Here is a 7,862-nt window from a genome sequence, read left to right as displayed (position 1 = left end):
TAATATTGAAAAATTATTCAATACATATGGTCATGTATCTTTTAACTTTGCAATAGAAATTTCAAAGCTAAAATACCAATATGATATGTTAATAAATTATCATACACTATCCAGCATTTTTATAATTCATTTAGCTTCTCCATATTTCGAATTCTACAACGAAATCTTTCTTACTTTTGTATCTCATTTTATTAAATAGCTTTCTAAATTTAAACGCAAATATGCTAAATAGAACGCCATGCGTGCTAGAAAACGTACATACATACGTCTCGTATAACTCTCTTGAGAATGACTTTGGTACATGAACATTGCTTTGCATAAATTATTAACATTAGAAGGTTAAGGACACTGTTATTGACTTATCGTCAATATTTTATACAGAATAGCGTCATGTAAGTCTACGATGATTTATCCAATGCTTTTCTTCGAATCATCATAATTATGTTATATAGGAAATTTGTATTATGTGTTATTTTGATTTTAAGAAGCTTTATTTATGTCTCAAAAAATAATACGCGTATGTTTAATACTCTCGTTTCTTCTTAAATGTCGTATTTAAGTATAGCATACGTTTCGATTTTGAAACATGAATAGAGATATTGGTAATACTAATTAAAGTGTTCGAATCATCTTTACTAGTTAGTTCATTTATCCCTTTCGACGTCTAGTCCGTATGACGTACAGGTAAGGCAAAGAAACGAAACTGGTAAATTTGCACAGTAAACAGGTATAGCGATGAGGCAAATTATTTAATCTAGTAATATGTGTTCATTAATACACGTTCAGTAATCGACATCATGAAAAAATGGCTATTCTTTAACTATCATTCATCACTATATGACAGAGTTAAGAATGTCCTGAATACATCGTGCATATACATACAGTGTGTCCCAGTTTTTCCGATCAAACTTTGTCGGTACGTTCTACGGGTGTAAGTAAGAAAAAAATGTTATATAAACATAGGTCGTTTGAAGCTTCGTTAAACAGTTATAATAAAAATACGAAATACGAAAGGAATGGTAATGAAATTGCAGTTACTATGATACAAGACAAGCATGGCACTGGCAGAGGTTATATTCAACACCTTCAACGACCTTAGATCGTAAACATAGCTTGCATAACCAAACTAGATGTCGCTGATCTATTCCTATTTTGCATGATAATAACCACCACACCCGTTGTCGTTCTCTTTGTATTTCGTATTGTTGTCATAACTTTTTAATAAAACTTCAAACGACATATGTTTATATAACATTTTTCTCTTATCTACATATACCCACAGAACATACTGACAATGTTTGATCAGAAAAAATTGAGACTCCCTGTATATCTGCATATGTAAAGTACACGTGGTATTATTTAAAGTGATTCTTAGTAATACTTAGAATTAAAGATGTATGGCAAGAAGTATGCTAAAATACTATTTAGGTATTTCTAATGGGATTCGCAAAAATTAATTAATTTGAATTATTCATATTTATTAAGTAAACATTTCTTAATGTTTACGAAAATTCACACATATGCCTACATCAATATTATTCTTAATTTAAATAAACTTTTTTTGCACACTATGTATATTTATCTTATCCATATAGGTACATACAGACCACGTTTTCTGTTATTTTCCAAAATAATATCAAGTATCAGCATACCATCCTATTTTTTTAGAATTTAATTTCAATTTCGAACGTTCGTCTGGTTATTACATTTTACCACATTATTGGTATGTACATTCCACGCAAAGCAAATAGCTTTCCGATGAGAAAGAAACGAAAAGAAATTTTCCGTTTAACCTCGAAACAGATGTAACGAAACTAGGAGGATTAAATAAGTAACGGGAATTTCTCGACGCAAGCGACGTAATTGTTGTCAAGCAAAAAGTCCGGAGGGCATTTGTTTTTACTTCTAAATACATATACAAGCGCATCGGCGAGAATTTTCGTTCCTTTTTCTTTTTTTCTGTTCGCTTTTTTTTTTTACCTTCTTTCATGCATCGACGTGGATTTAACGAGGTACCCTTTTCATTATGCAGAGCAAGAGGTTGGCTTGCTTAATGAAGAGCAGGTAGGTTGGTCGACGTTAATTGGGCGACGGAAGCTCAAAGCTCGAGGGCTTAACTCCGTCGCGCAAAACCGACGCCCCTGCTCTTTTCAAGCTGTTCATCGCGAATACCACATTGTTGATCGTCGTGAAACCGGTTCGTTGGAGCATGCCGTGTAAAACTCGGCGAAAGATGAAATTTTTCTGCGACATCCTCACAGTTCTTTTCGTTTCCTTTTCCACTATTTTTCATCGCGGACTTCGTTCTCCTTAGAAAATGAATTCCAAGAGGAAACGGTTTTAGAACTTGATACGCTTGTTGGGCCCTTGCATGTCACGATTGTTCCTTATATTTCTACCCCTAGAAATTGGCGCACGGTATACAATGAAAAGCAACACGCGGCAAAGAAATATTTATAGTGACGTTATTTTGCAACAAAACAAACTTTGTTTTCAAAGAAATATATTTAAATTCGTAAGATTAAAAATACATTTGAAAAGTTAATTGAAACGAAGTCGAGAGCCGTATCAGCTCATTTGCAGCGTTGGATGTTGATTTTAAATGGATTTTCCTCTGTTTCGTGATCCTCGCATTCATTAAAAAGTATATTTGTCTGTATAAGATAAAAGTACTACTTTTAGTGATCATTTCGTGGATAAAATGCGAACTACATATATTATCTTTCGAGCGATTATAAAGCTGATTGCGTACTTCCAATTAATTAGCTTCTTGACTTTAATTATATGTGTTTGTTTTGTACATATTTTTTTCAATTTGTTCAAACAATTTGTTGTAACAAGTATACGAGGTTGCATTATCTTTATCATTAATTAGTTAGGATATTATTTCCGTTTTCTTTTACTTATTGAAGCGTTAAGTTGTATATAATTAACTTTTCCTTTTACGAGTAAATAGATCTTGATTAAATGTTTGAGTATACACAAAGTTGTAAATGAAAAGTGCGTTTTATTAGGTTGGTACAAACGAAATTTCATTTTTTCTCACTACTAAAATTGGCGGGTTGACACTATTAAGTCATCACATAAGTTCGTGACGAATTTTATAATTTTTTTGGCTTCAGCAGGTTTTTTGCAACTTTTCCTGCATGACTTCTACTTCATTTTTTAAATTACTAAGAATTTTATTTTAGGCTACCTAATTTCTCCAAATTCTTTTAGAGTATACGGCGGATCTACGCCAGGTGACTCTACACCAAATTCGAGCAACAAGCTACTTACGCAGGCGCTGCCTATTTAAAAAAAAATTTTAAAAAAGGTGTCGAATTTTAGAATTTAGATCAATATTTTCAAGGAACCTTTAAATTCGATAAAAAAGAAATGTAAGCGCCTTCTCATTCCACAACTTTTTTCTAGTTTTTTTTCTTTGTAATATTATGTCGTAGCTATAGTATTTTCTTGGATTTTCATTAAAATATTTTTCATTTTCGGCACGAACTTATGGGATGACTTAATATACATATTAAAATTATAAGATATATACATTTAAATTTTGTCCAGTTATAAATTTTTATATGCAGTAGTCAATAAGAAGTAATTTATTGCAGTGCACGTGTATTGAATAGTACAAAAAATTCATAATACAATTATTTAGACATTATTATCTAACCTGATGAATAATAGGGATATTCGTTTAATTTTGTACATAAGTTTTGAATTTGAAAAGACTACAGTAAAATCTGCTGAAAACATAACTTTAGCATTTGAAGAAGGTTGTGTAAATGTTAGTTCACTTCAACGTTAGTGTGCAAAGTTGAAGAATGGTGACTTTCCATCGGAAAATGAGCAAAGAGGAAGGTCAGATAAGGCCGTCGATGATAAAGTTTCAGGAAAAATTATTGAAAACAATCCACGATAAAGAATATGAAAGAAACAGACTAGCATTTCATTAAACATCTAAACAATATTTTAACAAATAAATGATTCCTGAATGAAGACACTAAAAGCAGCATTCAAAGATTAATGATTTTTATAAATTTGAAATAATAAAACTAATTAATCGTTGGAAAAAGTGTACAGAATCGTGAGGAAATTATTTTGATTAAATACATTATTTTTTGAAGAAACACGGTGTATCTAAAGTTTCATTAAAAAAAAATGAACCAACCTAATAATTTTCATCAATTTCAATTGTTTCAAAATTTGCGTAACGAAGTTTAACGATTCACCTAAATAATGAAATTACGTTCGAATAATCTAAATTATTTAACATTCGAATTGCTCAATCGTGAAAAGAATCTTGACGTAAAGTTGACAAATTACATAATTCTTGAACCATGAAGGTTAATATTAGAGACGCTTGTGTAGAGCACCTTCCGGTCATATTATTTCTACGCATAAAACAACTCCATCGAAGATTATAGAATGCATTTTAAATTAAAAGAAAAATGTAGCAATTCCACGACTTGTCATTAATTACATCACTGTCTAAATTAATTTTCTGCGACTAACAATAAGATACAACTCTGTTTGTGTCATAACTCACAGATCTTACCACTGCGATTGTTCGTAACAATCCTGAAATCTAGTATATAATTAAAACGAGTTAATTACAAATTCGCTGATACGAAGACCGGTTCTAAGCATAATATAACACGAGGTTAGCTTGCTACGGTGATTAATAAACTTTCCGAATTAGCGAGAACGACGGAACGTATGATTTGTCGGTTCAGTGAACCGCAGAGGGTAATCTACGTTAATTAACTTTCTTTTAGAGACATGCGTTATAGTTACATGTTCCTGGCTTTCCGACGAAATTAGTGGTTGCAGCACCGCACAACAGGCCGATTCAATTATTTGGCCTTGTAAACATTGTGCTTCGAGCCAATGAACGTTTAACGAATTCACGGGATTTGTCATCGCTATCTCCAATTCGCGCACACGCGCTTGGACATACTGTTCGATCTTTAATCTTTCACATTCCATGGATTATTTTTCTCTCGAGCGACAACAGTGTACAGAGAGTACAGCTTATAATTATTCCCAAAATTTTATAGGAAACAATTCCGACAAACCGATTTTGTAGATGCTGAACAATGAAATAAAATAAAGACTTCAATTATACAAAGTGGGTCACGTAAAACAGACAACTTAATTATCTTGTTTAGTTATGGTTATACGAGAAAATTTTGGTACATAATTTAAATGATTTCATAGGGTGAGTAAGACGGAAAAAAAATTTTTTTATATATGCCATTTTTTCTATTGTTATTTCTTTCAAAATCATCTGTTTTTTTCATGAATGTATATATTTTTTCTACTGGATGTTGTAGAATATACTAATGTGCATGTGAACATGCTTAAGAATATAATCTTAAATAACTTTGGACTTTAAAACTTTTTAAATCAAACGTGAAACTTCCTTTCAATTTTTGTTATTTCTTCCATCTTATTCACCCTTTGAAACAATTGAAATTAGGTATAAAAATTTTCTTTTACCATCGTAGCTAGAGAAGATAATCAAGTGGCCTGTTTTACGTGGCCTACCCTATACAGGGTGTCTGTTTTATCTCAATACAGCGACATATCTTTTAATGAAGTGATGTTAGGAAAAAAATGTTTTAACAAAAGTTGGTTGGTACGAGGGGGAAAATTATGTGGTATATTTTTTTTTGTACCGGATATGGTGGGGGAGATTTCAAAATCAGTTTAACTTTTTTAAATAGAATGCTATATTTTTTTTATACATAATATGATAGTGTATGTTGAGACGAGTCCAACGAGGTGCGAGCAAAGTTGTTTCCTTTCATGGACGGTCGTAAAATTGCGAAAAACCGGGAGCCGGACCACCATACGTTCCTCACTGTCGCGTGTGTCTGTTTTATCAAAGGAAATGACTTTGTTCGCACCTCGTTGGATTCGTCTTAACATACACTATCATATTATGTATAAAAAAATATAGCATTCCATTAAAAAAAATTAAACTGACTTTGAAATCTCCCTCACCATATCCGGTGCAAAAAAAATATTATACCACATAATTTTCCCCTCATACCAAACAACTTTTGTTAAAACATTTTTTTCTTAACATCACTTCCTTAAAAGATATTTCGCTGTATTGAGATAAAACAGACATCCTGTATATTGAAGCTAACAGTTATCACTTTGAATATTGGTTATAGCTTTACTTTCAGATGAAAATATTTCGAGATTAAGTAAATGATAGGAATATGTTTATTCTCTGTAAGGATACAGACAAAAAAATATACCATAGCAGTTGAAAAGGATGACCTTAAAATCTCGAAAAATATGACTTTGAAGAGATTTTTCATTTTATCATCTTGTTATCAAGTAAAACGCCGGGCCATTTGTTTTTACTTCTAAATATAAGTACTTACAAGCGCATCGACGAGAATTTTCGTTCCCTTTTTTTTTTGTTCTCTTTTTTTATTCAAATTTCTGAACCGTAACTAAATTCACCTCTTCAAATAATTTAACTCTGCCTTGAACAGTTTTTTCGTAGACCTGTAAACAACGGAGATATTTAGCTGTTCCCATTTTTGTCCCACTCGCATAACATTATTTCGTAAAATCAGTTTAACACGTTGACTGCCAAGCCTATTTTGAAAAAATCTGTTCTAGACGCCAAGATTTTTTTTTCAATGTATTGTATAGAATTAAACAAGCATATTAATTTTTATCTTATGACTTTAATTTTAATTGTTTTTTTGCAAAAAAATGCTTTCGAATTATCTCGTGGTCGGGCGTCTCCGAATAGGATGTAACTTCTACCAGCAAACTGCCAACTACGAGTTATCTCGTAGCTTGGCAGTCAACGTGTTAAAGGCACTTCTTTTCTGATTCTTCATGACAAGTATATACGTAATCGAGGTTATATGTAATAAAAGTCTTCTGTTATGCTTCTTATTACCATATCATTTAACATTACACAATTGATAGAATCAATGTTGTATAATAATTTTATTAGATGCATTATTTTCAACGTGTTGCATAAATGGCACGAAGCATTATTTTGAATCCATTGTTAAATCAGTAATACAATATTGAACGCACGTATATCAATGCGTGCATTAACTGAATTCTAATATGCGATGATATATATTAATGAATGATTCTTTTGTGATTATTCATTGTTTACGTTTACTCTATAGTAGTATTGTAGTCGATTAAGAGTGTTGCATAGTCAACACAGTTATCCAATTTAAAAGTATTATCGATCGAGTAGTGTATTAGCATATAAACAATTTTTTCAATTTTTCAATATATAATGTGTCACCCAGGTCTTAATGTATCATTAATACATCGATAAATCGATAAACACCGGTATCCTAATATTATTGATCGGTATACTTTCATGTGTATAAAAATAGTCATTAGACAAATTATCAGAAAATAGGATAAAAACAATCAGTATCAGGAAAAATGTATTTCATGAGAATAAATTGTTAAATTTCGGAAATTCATACGAAATAATGTATATTTAATCCTATAGCTACACGTGCTCTGAAAATTAATCTTTGTAGTTAAATATATTTTTCTAAAAAACATAAAAATTTGTTGAAGAAATTCACTTTCAGTAAATTACGAATTCAAGATACTTCCTTTTCTCCAGAATTTACAAACTATATTTCTGAATAAGTATTATGCGTACTGTTTAATGTATCGTATTGCTAAAGGTTTTAATTGCGTAAATTGAAAAAAATTGAAAATTAATGAGGTTATGCATTAAAATTATACAAATGTATGTTTCTTTGAACAGCACAAACATAGCGGCTCAGTGGTCTAGGGGTATGATTCTCGCTTTGGGTGCGAGAGGTCCCGGGTTCAAATCCCGGCTGAGCCCA

General features: G+C 31.4%; 1 protein-coding gene and 1 non-coding gene across 2 annotated transcripts in view; both read left to right on the top strand.

Moving 5' to 3' along the window:
- Nucleotides 1-7,862, top strand: part of LOC108575059 — a 134,571-nt gene that overhangs the window by 64,475 nt on the left and 62,234 nt on the right. The window lies entirely within an intron of this gene.
- On the top strand, nt 7,790-7,861 carry Trnap-ugg. The gene has a single exon. It is a non-coding gene; the product is annotated as a tRNA-Pro (tRNA).

The sequence above is a fragment of the Habropoda laboriosa genome, unplaced genomic scaffold, assembly GCF_001263275.1.
Source record: "Habropoda laboriosa isolate 0110345459 unplaced genomic scaffold, ASM126327v1 scaffold11, whole genome shotgun sequence".
In the NCBI taxonomy this organism is placed as follows: domain Eukaryota; kingdom Metazoa; phylum Arthropoda; class Insecta; order Hymenoptera; family Apidae; genus Habropoda; species Habropoda laboriosa.
Note: the sequence above shows the minus strand (reverse complement) of the source record. Positions and strands in the feature narration are given on the sequence as shown.